Below are 16,005 nucleotides of genomic sequence, written 5' to 3'. Positions count from 1 at the left end.
AAATACTCTTTTGATCCTGAGAGATGCTCGTGATCCGTTAATAGTCACCTGAAAAGGAATAAACACTCCGGTCGGGGGTGCCGAAATTAGCACTCCGACGGACCAGTCAGTCTCAACACTCAAGATTACTTATATTCTAAATTAAGCACAATAATTCTCACATACCTTTCTTAGTCTGTTGTTCCTTCATTTATACTCGTTTCCTGGGCCTCGGGGCTAGGTCCATTTTTCACTCATTATTCTTTTATTTACTCGGCTCCATAGTTCAGTATCTATTCAGCTTATCTGTTTTATTCGGCTTCCTGATCATACAGGAAAGAGCCGAGTGATATCTGTCTTCTAGAGTACGCTTCTGATTCTTCCAATTATCCAGCCCCCACAATTGCCTCCCAAACACCCCTACTAGCACCAGTTAGTCGGCGTGTTTGGCTTCTAGTCTGGGAAGTCAAAAATTCGTCGGTTAATCCTCTCCCCGATGCATGTCAGAACGCATACATGCTTTTTTGGTCATTGTAACGCTTTCCCGGCTCATTCGTACTTCTCTCGCATTTATCACGATTTGAAACTTCAGTCCCTTTGAATGCACGCTTTTTCAAATATTTAAGCCTCCTGGATTGCCAGTCGGCATCTCTTCTCTGACTCGCGTTTTCTGCAACTCTCTGTCTCTTCTTGTCTCCTTTGCTTTTCGCAAGTTTTCTTCTCTTTTCTTTGTAATCCTACTTTTCGTATTTATTTTTGATTTAGAATATCCTTGGGTTCTTATGAGAATGGCTAAACATTTGAAAGACCTCATTTTCGAGGGTCGAACTTCTGGGTTCCGACGACATTTCTCTATCCCTGACGATGTCCATCTATCTCTAGTAACGGACAATACCCTTGACATGGAGAGGGAAGACCAAAATACCATCGTTTTTCCTCTCATATCCATTGCGGAGGGCGGGGTTCGTTTTCCCCTTCACCCATTTCTTAGGGCCGTCCTTCGCCATTGGGGCCTGATTCCTTCCTAACCCAATGCGAATTTCTTTCGAATCATAATGGGAATCGTAGGGTTGAACCGGTGCCTTAGGATCAACCTTGGCATTTCGGCGATTAGGCATTGCTACGCCTTAGCCAAATCTTTCGGTCGGCTCGGGCACTATTTTCTTAGGGCCAAGGACACTGACCATCACTTGGTAACCATGCTTGCCACCTCTGGCAAATGAGTTGACGATGTAATGGTCAATGTCCGTGGCAACTGGGAATTCGGCGAGGGTGAAGATCGCCTAAACCCTATTTCCAGAAAGAGGGGCGAACCAGGTTGCCGTGTAAGCCCTTGTGTCTATTGATCTTTCTTTTATTTGGCTTTTTCTTCGAGTCTAATTCTTTGTTTTTGCAGGCAATAAGTTGAAGAGGATTTTGACCTCGGCTGACGATGCAGTCCTTGCGGAAATTAGGACCGCACTAAACTATTTTGGTTGTCCAAACGTACAGAAGCAAGGGAGATCCACCCATATACTCTTGCGTTACGAGCTTACTTATACTACGTTCTTGGCTGCGGACAACATTCCGATCCCGACCGGCAAACATCACCTTACGGCTCTAATCTTCCCCAGCTTTAAGACCCTTAGGCAAATTGGTCTCGAAGCTTCCGATTCGGAGCAAGACGTAGCGCCGGTGGTTGAGGTAGTTGCCGAACCAACGAGAGAGTTTGTTGCGGAGGCCGAAGAGGCCGACGAAGCTCTAAACTCAACGTTCGAGGTAGTCGGTCTTAACCAGCTTAACTCCCCGTCCACTTCGGGTTGGGCGGAGTTTTCCTTTGCAGATATTTTTATAAATTTGGAAGACCTACCCGGCTCTTTTTCTGAAGGTATGGCTGGGGAAAATCTTACGCAGATGGCGTGAAAGAGAAATGCCGAACGAATGGCCGCCTAAAAGAAAGCCGAGGTCGCCCGTTCTGAACCTGCCCCGATTGAGTCTTCGCAAACCGTTATTGGAGGAGAGACGACTCAAGTTATTATGGTCGAGACGGAGAAGGACGTCGACCAGCAGTTTACGGAAGAACGGTTGATTCTAGAAGGGCGGGGCGAAAAACATACCGCTGAAGGAGAAGTCGGCTCGGAGGATAGCCTGCTGGCAAATGGCCTCGATTAGAGGAATCGGACGTGGTTCCTTTCGTTGTTCAGCCAAAGATCAAAAACACGCCGATCTCCTCTGACGCATCCGCCATGAAGGATCCAGCCGTAGTGTTGAGCTTGGTTGCCTTAGTTTCGCTGCCGGCTGACAAGGCCACCTTTCGAGGAGAGCCGGATTTGGTAGCTATGTCATTCGCTGCCCAGTTGGCCCTTCTGGTATGTGACTTTTTTTCTTGTTTGGTTTGGTTTTCGTACGATATTTCTTGGTATATGCTGATCCCAACTCCTTGTTTTGCAGACGGTTGGAAGGATAGCCGAACTAGGCCGCCAGCATCACGATGCCATTGAAAGAATTGGCAGCTTGAAGTCTAAAGCTGAAGGTGAGAGGAGTAGGGCCGAGTTCGAGGCGATGAGGGCCGCAATGGAAAGTGCTCGAGCCGAAGTTGAGAAGGAGAGGGCTCGTACTACTGACTAACTTAGATCCGAAGCCGAGGGTAGAGCGAACGTGAGTGAGGAATCGCCCAAGTTAGTCAAGGAGGCGCTTGCCAAGGTGGAGGCCGAGTTAGAAGAGTTGAAGAAGGTCAAGGAAAGAGCCGACTCTGAGGCTTCTACAGCGTTCGAGGTTGGAAAGAGCACAACCATTAAAGATTACGTAGAAGAAGTCCCCAAATTCGAGAATCGGGGATTCAAACATGGGTGGCTCAAGGCTCTTACTGCCGGTGGAGTTACATTGGCCTTGCCAATTCCATACAAGCAAGTTGACGTTGAGCCACTTGAGTCTGATCCCGAGGATTGATCTGGGAGACACTCTAGTTTTATTAATTATTTTCAATTTCAATGTATATTTTTGTTTAGTGGATTTCTGTTAGTACAAGGTAATTTTCATGTATAAATTAGTTACTTCTGCGCTCAATTTATTAATGAAAATTTCCTTTCCATTTCACTATTACTTGTACGCAGTTTTTGATAATAATGAAGAGCTTTGCCTTTCACTACTGTGGCGCCGAATAGGATTAGTTCATGGGCATTCTATTAGTAAATCGACTCATGGGGCAGCTGGGGCACTCAAGTCGAATAGATTGATGAACCTGCCCTTGCCCCAGCTGGTTCATGAACATTAAATGCTGAATAATCACGAGCTTATGAATATTGAGTCGCTTTATGAGGCGGCTGGGGCACTCAAGCCAAATAGATTGATGAATCTGCCCTTGCCCCAGCTGGTTCATGAACATTAAACGCCGAATAATCATGAGCTTATGAATATTGAGTTGCTTCATAAGGCGGCTGGGGCACTCAAGCCGAATAGATTGATAAATCTGCCCTTGCCCTAGCTGGTTCATGAACATTAAACGCCGAATAATCATGAGCATATGAATATTGAGTCGCTTCATGAGGCGGCTGGGGCACTCAGGCCGAATAGATTGATGAATCTGCCGTTGCCTCCCGTGAGACGGCGAGCTTAAAAATCGATTAAATTTATGGATCCGATCTAATCAAAATGAATTCATGAGGTGCCGATTATTGTACTGATGAATCGATTCGTGGAACGCCGAATTCACGAGCTTATGAATATTGAGATGAATCTGCCCTTACGGACGTTAAGACTGTCGAATAACAATGTTTGATGGGGGCACATGACTCGGTCGGCGCCGGGCTATTGAGGTTTTTAATATTAATGAGATTGCCTCAGAGGTGTTGCCCTCGTAGGGAATAAATGAATGGACGTCCTATTTATGTGCTCAGTGAACAACTCAGTCCAGCTCTTTAAGGAAGATTAAACAAGTGCGAATGTTGAATAGACTCTTTTTTAACAGCAAAGGGGAAGCGAGGACGCTAGCTGAGCTGGGAGGAGACATGGATCGAAGTGGCGAACCTTCGCGCGCGGGAGATAGGATTTCGAGGGATCGGGAGAGATGCCAATCTCCTCATCGTCGAAGTAGGTCGCCTAGGAGGGACAAGGAGCCACATGGAAAATCCCTGTAACCCCGTTCTGGAAGGGCGCCCGACGCGAACCCACGCCCATTGAGTTTTGTAGTCTTCGTAGGGAATAGACCCATGACAAAGGCGAAGTCGATCATTCAAGATCCAAATGTGGTAGTTGAGTTTGCTCGACAGATTTTTCCACCCGAGGTCCAACAGTCGATGGTAGGTCGGCAGGACTTCAAAGTGTTTCATGAAGGCATTCACGGTGTGGTGAAGGGGCTCTACTCCTCCTATGAAATCGGCATGTGTCTCTGTGCTGCCCGCCGAGAAATTGAGAAGAAGGATGAACGCATTCAAAGCTTGAAGGCTCGCGTGGAAGCGGCTGAGCATGAGCTAAGGAAGGTCAAGGCCGTTCAGACACAACCCGCCAGATAGGCTAACCAAATCGTGGAAGAAAGGGTTACCCAGCGGCTCATCAGTACCGCGCTTGCCGACCGTGATTGTCACGACCTGAACCCGCCCCTATGGGTTAAGGCCATAACTGGCTAGTAATCATGAGATTACCTACGGCCTCAAACCAAATAAGACAAAACTCATCAGAGTAAAGGGGCTAAATCGGAAGCAAATTTAAAACTTTGTCCATAGAGCTGTGTTTATATGCACATCATGACATTCCATACATATATATGTTAATAACTCACAACAGAAAGTATAGTAACATGAAGTTCTATACAGACAGGATCATTCAAATCTAAGTCAGCCAAAACAAAGCTATATACAGACGTACACCAAAGTCCTCGCCAACATGACAAAATAACAGAGAATGGCAGAAGGGCGAAGACGTGTCTCGTACGTGAGACGTAAGGGCTGACTCTTTAAAACCTTAGTTGTCCCATACAGACTTCATTGTGGCTGAGTTTGGACTTCTCTTGGCTCACCTACAAACACATGAATGAGCGTGAGCGAAAGCCTAGTGAATAATATCAAACAAAGAATATACATTGGAACAATATACATCAAACGGTCTTGGGCCCAATTTACATTTCTACTAATACATACATACATAGACATATGTAAGTTAAGTAACTGCGGTTCCAAACACATCATACGACCTCGAGCCCAATTCATTAGTGTCAAACTGTCATTCGTGTTAAACTGTCATTCGTGTCAAACTGGTCTTTGGCCTTTTCAAACTTCCATATCAAACTGGCCTTTTGGCCTTTCAAACTTTCATACCAAACTGGCCTTTAGGCCTTTCAAACTTTCATATCAAACTGGCCTCTGGCCCATTCATGCATGTCAAACTTTCATTTGTGTCAAAACGGCCTTTGGCCCAATCATTTATGTCGATCGGCCTTCGGCCCAATCATTTATGTCAATCGGCCTTCGGCCCAATCATTCATGTCAATCGGCCTTCGGCCCAATCATTTATGTCAATCGGTTGTCCATAATTCAAACTAGCAAACTTGTAAAGAAATAAGCAATTGGACAATTGACAAACTTCAAAATATCGATATTACTCACAGTGATCGGCTTGTGGATTTGCCCTGGAGCTTGACCCTACACTTCATATAACACATATGGGTCACAAACGATTCAATCCGTTCTTTAATTCACATATTCCTCTTTAGGCTTCATTCTTATCTCTTTAATTCAATTACAATGCTTAATGCATGCCTAAGAGTGCTTGCAAGTGAAAGAGAACGGAAAACGAAACACAGAATGATCACACAAAATTTCCAGAAACAGGGTCCCCGCTCGAGCGGACCCATGAGGTCTGCAAAAGTACTGGTTATGCCATTTTTACGCTCGAGCATGGAACTTGGACATTCGAGCGGAAATCCATCTTACACAGCTCCCTGCTCGAGCGTGGACTTCTCCGCTCGAGCGTATATCATGGTCTGCAAAAAATACTGGGAGCACGAAATTCACGCTCGAGCGGCGGTTTCCCCGCTTGAGTGGAAATCAAATTTCTAGGTTTTCCAGAATGTGTTATTGAGCTCAAATTCGACCTCCAAAGGTTCCAAACTCATAATCTCAGCTCAAACTCCATATATTCGTGTACTAACATGGTACAAATACTAAATTACAACATAATGGAGCTCAATTTCATAAATCAAACACATGAATGTCCCAATTGACACCAAACTCATTTCCAACATGCAAATTCATGCAATCAAGGCTCCTATTCTTTTAATTTGTACATGCATGTGATGTATTACTCTTAATCTCAACTTGGATGATGCAAATGGTGTTCATTCTCATGAAACTCAATGAAAACATGTTTGCATGTATGATCTAACACTCATATTTCCACATTCAACTTAATACATGCTTGATTATGCAAAATCATGGTGATCCTGTACATGCATGTGCATTTCAACTTCAAATTCATCAATTAGAGCACAACTCTTGTTCTGGATCACCAATTAATCTTTAATTCACAAAATCACAAGTTCAAACTCATGAATTCATAATCAATCACTTACCTAGAGGCTCAATCTTCCCAATTTATGGTTAATTCTTGAGCTAGGCTTCAAATTCACCAAGTACCTTAGCAAATCTCCACTTTGAGCCCCCTTCTCTCACTAAATCCGGCCCTTCCCTCTCTCTAGAGCATAATTTCAGAAGTTGAACTCCAAAAAGGAACAAAAATGAGGGTGTAATGGCCTTAATAAGAGCTCCATTGGTCACATTATTTTAATATAAAATAATTGGGCACTAATTCACCAATTTAATCAATTTAATCTGATCCGAATCAATTTCCAATTAAATTTCACCGTAGGCTCTAAAAATTACGCTAATCACCATGGCGCAATCAATTTTGGATTCGGTGGCCGATAAGGCCTTCAATTCAAATTCCGAAGCAGATAATCAAACAGATATTCCTACGGTGAACAGATAGAAATTCAAAACCACATATATTCATATAAATGGCACTCAAAATCATAACAAACACATAATCATATGCATAAGGAGGATAAATTAGCATAATACGGAACAGGGGTATCACAGTGATACGGCGAGCATGTTCGCAATTGAGTCCGCGAAGGGGAGGGCCTATGAAAAAGGCTTCCATGAAGGCTGAAAAGTAGGGATACAGAAAACCAAGGAAAAGCTTGCTGAGGAAGTTTGCCGATATGAAAATCGTGGATTTAAGCACGGTTGGATCAAGGCGCTTCAGGTCGAGGAAGCTCTCCGAGCAGCCGGTGTCGATTCGGCATTACCACTCTACCAACGTAACCATTTTCCATTTTCCGCCTTTGAAGTCGAGCAGAGTGAGGATGAGGGCGGCGCCATATAAAAACACATTGTAGCGTTCGAACGCAGAGCACGTTCAAAACTATGTAATTATTGCCTGATTGAATAAAATATTTTATTGTAATTTTCATTCAGCACTCCCGTGTTTGTATGTTTTGTGTTTCATTGAATAAATTTTTGAATAAATGTATAAACATTGAATATTTATTCGGCATACACGTATTTCGTGTTTCATTGTATAAGCATTTCATTCCGAACGTTTGCATGCTTTAATGTGTAAATGGGTTTTGCCGGCTTGTCGTGAGTTCTTCATCAAACACGGTTCCGAATTCGGGGCATTTTATCAGTTCAAAGTCGTAATGCACCGACGAGGCTCCGTATAGGGAGACCTTATTAGCTCTAAAGCGTCATGTGCTGATGAGGCTCCGAATAGGGAGGCTTAACCGGCCCAAAGGTGTCATGCACCAGAGGGGCTCCGAATTCAGAGACTTGCATTGACCAATCGTGATATCCACGAAAAGGGCGCTCCGAATCTAGAGGCTTAATCGGCCAATCGTGATATCCACGAAGGACGCTCCGAATTTGGAGGCTTTAACAGCCTAAAGACGTCGTGCGCCAGTGGGGCTCCGAATCCGGAGACTTGCATCGGCCAATCGTGATATCTACGAAGGGCGCTCCGATTCCGGAGACTTTATCGACCAATCGTGATATCCACGAAGGGCGCTTCGAATCCGGAGGCTTAATCGGCCCAAAGACGTCGTGCGCCAGTGGGGCTCCGAATCCGGAGACTTGCATCGGCCAATCGTGATATCTATGAAGGGCGCTCCGAATCCGGAGGCTTAATCGGCCCAAAGGCGTCGTGCGCCAGTGGGGCTCCGAATCCGAAGACTTGCATCAGCCAATCGTGATATCCACGAACGGCGCTCTGAATCCGGACGCTTAAACGGCCAATCGTGATATCCACGGAGGGCGCTCCGAATCCGGAGGCTTAATCGACCAATCGTGATATCCACGAAGGGCACTCCGAATCCGGAGGCTTAATCGGCCCAAAGGCGTCGTGCGCCAGTGGGGCTCCGAATCCGGAGACTTGCATCGGCCAATCGTGATATCTATGAAGGGCGCTCTGAATCCGGAGGCTTAATCGGCCCAAAGGCGTCGTGCGCCAGTGGGGCTCCGAATCCGAAGACTTGCATCAGCCAATCGTGATATCCTCGAACAACGCTCTGAATCCGGAGGCTTAAATGGCCAATCGTGATATCCACGAAGGGCGCTCCGAATCTGGAGGCTTAATCGACCAATCGTGATATCCACGAAGGGCACTCCGAATTCGGAGGCTTTATCGGCCCAAAGAGCTCGTAAACTGAATCGCGTGATTTAAGAAATAAGAAACTTCACATTGCCGAAGTGAAATTTGTACAAATATCAAGTCCCACAAGTCGGGTCAATGATAGAATTTACGTAAATGCGTTGAATTCCAAGGTCGTGGGAGATTCCTTCCTGACATATCTTTCAGCCGGTACGCCCCCGCTCCCGCAATAGAATCAACTTGGTAGGGGCCATCCCAGTTTGGACCCAGTTTTCCATCGGCCGATTTCCTATCGGCTGGAAGCACCTTCTTCAGGACCAACTCTCTTGGTGTGTAGCGGTGCAGCTGAACGCATTGATTATACAACTTTGCCAGTTGCTACTGGTACCGTGCCATGGACGCAAGGGCTTGGTCTCTTCGTTCTTCGATTAGAATCAAATCCAAAGCCAGCACCATGTCGTTTTGGCCTGCATCAAAAACTTGCGACTTGAGGGTCGGGTGGCCAATCTCCAGGGGTAAGATCGCCTAGGTTCCAAAGCATAGGACAAACGGCGTTTCTCCGATTGATCTTCTCGGCATAGTTCGATGGGCCCACAATACACTCGGTAATTCTTCGACCCATTTGCCTTGGGCTTTCTCCAGCCTCTTCTTGATGCCGTCCAAGATGGATTTGTTAGAGGGTTCGGCTTGACCATTGCTTTGGGGGTAAGCCGACATAAAAAAGTAAGGTCAGATACCATACTTGCTGCACAGCTCTCGGTACACGCCACAATCAAACTGGGTGCCGTTATCTGAGATAAGAGCTCTTGGAATGCCGAATCGTGTTATGATGTTCCTCCACACAAAGCGCTTAACATCAGCATCCCAAATGTGTGTTAATGCCTCCGCTTCAACCCATTTTGTGAAGTAATCTGTTGCGACGATCAGGTATCGCTTTTTCCCTAGGGCCCTTGGCAATGGTCCTACGATATCAAGCCCCCACTGGGCGAACGGCCAGGGACTGGTGATAGAGTTCAACTCTTCAGCAGGCAAATAGTTTAATGGGGAGAACTTTTGGCACTGTTCACACTTTTTTGCGTAATATTCGGCGTTCGCTCTCATTGTCGGCCAATAATACCCCTGTGTTATAGCTCGATGGGCCAAAGAGCGTCTGCCAGAATAGGCACCACAACTGCCTTCATGTATTTCAGTCAGAAGCTCCTCGACTTTGTCTGAGTGTACATATTCCAAATAGAGGCCAAAGAGGGATTCTTTATAAAGCCTTCCTTGCGGATCCAAGTAGTATCGCATGGCTTTGTTTCGCAGCTTGTGCGCTTCTTTCTTGTCCTCTGGGAGTTGTTCAGAAGATAGGAATGCAGCAATGAGATCCATCCAACTTGGTGCAGATTCTATAATGTTGATCTGGACTTCCTCCGAAGGGCTAATGCTTGGCTCTGGGAAGAAACCTACTTCGATGGTCCATTTAATCTCTGAGTTGATTGCGAAGGCTAGGCAAGCCAAGGCATCTGCATAGGTGTTCTGATCACGTGTCATCTGGTTCAACTCATGATGGTCAAATTTTGCCAACAAGGAATTGGCCGTTTTCATATAGGCAGCCATACGGTCGTTTCTTGCCGCGTACTCCCCATTTAGCTGATTGATCACCAGTTTTGAGTTGCAAAACACAAGAAAACGCCGAGCACCTAGGATATGCGTTTGCAAACCGGTTAGAAGGGCTTCGTATTCGGTTTCATTATTTGATGCTTCGAAGCCGAGCTTGACGGCCTGCTCAATTATTGCGCTGTCGGGGGCCATGATTACAACTCCGGCTTCACTGCCTTGCTGGTTTGATGATCCATCACAATATAACTGCCAAATGTCCCCAACATAAATCCTTCAGTTCGGCTTCGGTCGAATTTCATCAGACTTGAAGTCGGCAAGGCCCCCAGTGAATTCGGCGACAAAGTCGGCAAGCACCTGTCCCTTGATTGAGGTTCTGGGTAAAAACTGAATATCGTACTGGCTGAGTTCCAGAGCCTACTTTGAAACACGTCTAGATGTTTTCGCACTGCATAATACTAATCGGAGGGGATAATTTGTTAGCACCCCAATGCTATGCCCCTGGAAGTAATGCATCAGCTTCCTTGTCGCCATGACTAGGGCTAAGATGAGCTTTTCTAGCGAAAGGTAGCGTGTTTCGGCATCAACCATTACCTTGCTCACATAATACGCTGGCCGCTGCTCTCCCAGCTCTTCTTTTACCAGTACGGCGCTGACAACTTGGTCAGAAACTGCTAGATAAAAAATGAGCGGGTCGCCAGCAGAGGGTGTTGTCAGAAGTGGTACTGAACGGAGGTAGGTCTTCAGGCCGTTGCAAGCGGCTTCGCATTTGGCGGACCATTCAAAAGCCTTGCCCTGCCGTAGTGTATGAAAGAATTGCCAGCAGCGATCTGTGGACCGACTAATGAACCTGTTGAGTGCGGCGGCCATCCCCATCAACTTTTGAACCTCTTTTACTAAATGAGGGGAGCCAAGCTCCAGGATTGCTGTGATTTGCCTTGGGTTGGCTTCAATTCCTCTGTGGTTGACAATGTAACCAAAGAATTTGCCAGAGTCGATACCAAACGCACATTTGGAAGCGTTCAACTTCGTTCCATATTTGTGTAAGATACTGAATGTCTCTTCCAGATCGGTTATATGATTCTGCTCTTCCTTGGACTTAACCACAATATCGTCAACGTACACTTTCATAGTGTTGTCAAGTTGCTCCTTGAACATGGTGGTGACTAGTCTCTGGTAGGTTGCCCCTGCATTCTTCAGCCTAAAAGGCATAACCTTATAGCAATAGGTACCTCTTGGGGTGAGGAATGCAGTTTTCTCTTGGTCCTCAGGATGCATAGTGATTTGATGATAACCTCTGTAGGCATCAAGGAAGCTCATACGCTGATGATGCGCCGTAGCATCTACAAGTTGATCTATCTTGGGAAGAGGAAAACAGTCTTTGGGGCAGGTTTTGTTTAGATTTGTAAAATCGATGCAGACTCACCAAGTCCCATTTTTCTTCTTCACAACCACAGTATTAGAGAGCCATGTGGGGTAAGTCACTTCCCTGATTGCTCCGGCATCAAGCAACCGGTCTACCTCTTCAACGACGGCGGCAGTGTGCTCTGTGGCTGATCGTCGGATTTTCTGAATGATCGGCTTGTACTTCGGGTCAACATTCAAACGGTGCTCCAAAACAGATGGGTCTACACCCGGCATTTCATATGGAGTCCACGCGAATACATCAAGATTGCTGAGCAGGAAGGATACTAGCTGCTGTCGGTCAGCTTGACTCAGGGAGGCGCCGACCATGAAGAACCTTTCTGGATTGCCGTCAATCTCAACTCGGTCTAGGTCTTCCGTGGCTTTCTCATTTGGGAGTCACCCGACATCGTCAAGGCTGTCTCGATCCGGCCCCTCAATGGAATTAACTTACAACTCCTTTGGCGTCTTTCCGGAAAGGAGAAAACATGCCTGTGCTGATTGCTGGGAACCACGGATTTGCTCAATGCCGTGTTCTGTCAGGAAGCGCAGCAGCTGATGATAGGTGCTTGGAACGGCGCGCATTGTATGCAACCAAGTTCACCCCATGATGAGATTATACGGCAAAGGAAGCTTGACGACCAAGACTTCCAAATCTACTGTTCGGGAGCCCGCTCGAACGGGTAATGTGATTTTCCCCAACGGATACTCTGGATTTGCGTTGAAGTCTAATAGTGGATAATGAGCCGGGAACAGGTCTGATTCGTTGAAGTCGAGTTTGATGAAGGTCTTGTAATACATAACCTTCGAAGCACTCCCCTGGTCTATGAGAACGCGCGCAACGGTAAATCGGTTTACACGTAGTTCAATGACTAGTGGATCAATGTGGGGGACTGTTATGTCGATAAGATCAGAATCGTCAAAGGTAATACTCAGAGCTTCACGTGGCCTTTTTGCCTGCGTTAGTTGCTTTTGGGGTACTGGGTGTGATTGAATTGCATGCACGGTTGGAGGCGTTGGCAAGCTGTATATCATATGAATGACGCCAGGTGGGGGCGAATCCTGCCGCAATGCAACTGTTTGGTTGCGCTCTTTCGGACATGTTGCTGGAGCGAACATCTTGCACCAACTCCTCAAGGTGGTTTTTCAAAGCATAGCAACTGTCGGTGCTATGACCGTGATCATCTTGATATTCACACCGCTTATCCCGTCTTCTCGTATCGGGAGGTCCCACCACTTTGGACGGCCATTTGAAGAATGGAAGGTGTTGAACTTTGAACATGACTGAGCTGATTGGTTCGCCCCTCTTTCTGGGCTCCAGGGATAATGAGTCGGAGTTGCTATCAGCATCTTGTTGCCGAGCTCGAGGTCGTCGACCACCTGCTTTCAGAGGTCGTTCCGGATCTCGGTGTACAGCTTGTTTGGACTTTGCCATTTCCAAGGCCAAATTCTGACAGAGACGCTCGTTCTCAGTGATCATGTTCTCCAACCTTTTCTCGTTTTGCTTTGCCTGTTCCATGATCGCTTGCATTGCTTTATGCTCTGGAGTCGAAGGTGAGGCGAAGTGCAAAGCGCGTCTTGCTAGGATAATCTCCGGTCCATATATGTTTGTTGGAGTGAAATCGTCTATCTGTGTGGTTTCATCAGTGACTATTGGAGGGTCCTCCGCTGCGCCCAGCCATGGATATGCTTGAGTATTCCCACAGACGGCGCCAATTGTGGAGAAGTGGTTTGGAAATACTCTTCTGATCCTGGAGGATACTCGTGATCCGCTGATAGTCACCTGAAAAGGAATAAACACTCCGGTCGAGGGTGCCGGAATTAGCACTCCGACGAACCAGTCAGTCTCAACACTCAAGATTACTTATATTCTAAATTAAGCACAACAATTCTCACATACCTTTCTTAGTCTGTTGTTCCTTTATTTATACTCGTTTCCTGGGCCTCGGGGCCAGGTCCACTTTTCAATCATTATCCTTTTATTTACTCGGCTTCATAGTCCAGTATCTGCTCAGCTTATCTGTTTTATTCGGCTTCCTGATCGTGCAGGAAAGAGCTGAGTAATATCTGTCTTCTAAAGTACGCTTTTGATTCTTCCAATTATCCGGCCCCCACAGTGCCCAACTCTTGAAGAATTTCGAGCGTTGATGGAAACCTGGCGTGATGAAGAAATCATGCCTCAGACCCGTTTTGGCCACGCCCAGCCTTTGGAGCGAATGTGTGGGCTCATTTTGCATGAAGCTCAATCGTTGGCCCATGATGGAGAGCTAGATATACCCAGCTTGATTCATCATTTTTTTGACATTGGTGACAGAGGCAACCCTCTTTGGTGAGGTTTTCGGCAACATGCCCTTTGTTTATGTATGCTCGCGCATTTCCTTCTTGCCCTTAGTTACGGCAGAACCATCATTCAGTTAATCGAAATGGCCCAATGTCAGAAAGAAGGTAAGAGTTGTATCGATTTGACGCTGGTTGAGACCCTGATGGGCTTAGATGTTTTTTAACAGTGAGAGACCACCAGATTTGCATGGAGTCCACTACTTTTTCAGGTATTGTTTCCCATCCTTTCTGATATATGCCTCGCACATTACTCGACACTCATGCTCTATTTTCTCTCAAAGCCGTTTCTTTACTTTTCTCTCCACACACATCTTTCTATTCTTTAATCTCTTTTATTTTTTATCCTTTCCCAAGTATGGCTCATGGATAAGTTGAAGGCGGTAGACCCTTGCCTCGAGTATTCAGCTTGAGCTTATTTCTTCCGCCAACGACTAGTGGATTTTCCCAATGAGGGATGGTGGTGCAACTACATGAGGAATGGTAGTACAACTGGATGTGCAGCAGATCTGCAGCTGACATAGCTTGGCGTTGCCCCTGGCTCAATTTGACTGAGCTGAGTTACAGCATGACCCGACAGCCAGGCATACAGTTGATTGGCCTCATGTATTGAGTGTTCTACTTTCCCTTCCAACTCAAACGCCAGTTTGGGCATGATTAGATCTGACCTAAGGAAGGGGTAGAATACCCGGCTTTATTCCTGATTCGTTCTTCACACCTGGCTCAGTACCTTACTACCTGGAGGACGAGAGACTTCTAGCCCCTGCCCCTAGTTTCAGTTATGCTCTTTTTGGTAAGTGCTTGGCTTGGCTCGAGGATGAGGCACAAGTTGGGCCCACTTTGGCTACAGAAGCTTCCACAAGCACGAGCAAAGGACACAAAAGCACCTAACTCACTTATGCCCCTAGTTTATTGCTTTGACCTTTCTTTTCAAGTTTTATGATGTAAAAATAACTTTAATTTGTATTAGAGAATTGGAAAATGTACTTGTGTTGAAATCAATGGAATTAAGGTTGTGAGCACTAAAAATTTTCCTTTTGGTCCAAAAATGGTCTAAGTTATAGAAGGTAAAATTTTGAACAAAATCAACTTTTGTTAAAACTTTCCAAAACTATTTTTGAAAATGATCCCTACCTGACACACACAGAATCAAACCCTCAAGATGTACAGCCTCGAATCAAAAGATCATAACTGCCCTTGCTTGAATACTAGTACTGCTCTGCATTATAACCAGTTTTTCTTCCCAAAATGAAGATCACAACCAAACTAACAGATAATGAACATAGATGACCTGATTAGAAAAATGGACAGGACAGTTGAGTTGGAGATAGTTATGGCCGAACTTCAGGATGAAGTTGCCTACATATCCCAAAGATAGGAATCATGACTTACGTAGTTCGATTCAGGTTCACCCGAGTATTAACTCTTTTCTTTTGCGCTCTAACTTTTGCCAAAGTCACCCTTTAGGGTTTTCAACCTTGCGAGCTTAGTTTTTCTTTATTTCTAATTTTTCATGCTCTAACTTTTGCCTAGGTCGCCCTTCCAGGTTTTCGACCTAGCGAGTCTCTCAAGGGTAGCATTTCTTCAACTTGTCCATATTGATTGGCTGTGAAAATTTCAGGCCATCTAGGTCCATAAGAATGACCGCTCCACTCGACCAGATAGCGTTGATAATGTAAGGACCAATCCAATTGGGTCTAAACTTGGCCCTAGGATCATGGATAAGAGCTTGGTTGTCTTTTAGTACCATTTCTTCCTCCTTGATATTCCTGGACTTAACTTTCTTGTTAAAAGCCCTGGCAATTCTGCGCTGGTAGCCATGAACATGATGCAATGCCTTTAGCCTCCTCTCATCAAACAACATTAACTCCTCAAATCTGCTTTGTTGCCAGTCTGCCTCTGCTATCTGATACTCGACTACAACTCGTAACTACGGTACTTCAATTTCAATTGGCAAAACAACCTCTATCCTGTAGACAAGAGAATATAGGGTTGCTCATGTGGATGTCCGGATCGAGGTCTGGTAGCCCTATAATGCAAATGACAGTTTATCCGGCCAGTCCT

Source organism: Camellia sinensis, chromosome 1 (assembly GCF_055761805.1).
Source record: "Camellia sinensis isolate YWXY chromosome 1, ASM5576180v1, whole genome shotgun sequence".
NCBI classification, from domain to species: Eukaryota; Viridiplantae; Streptophyta; class Magnoliopsida; order Ericales; family Theaceae; genus Camellia; species Camellia sinensis.
The sequence above is the reverse complement of the archived record's forward strand: the minus strand, read 5'-3'. Positions refer to the sequence as shown.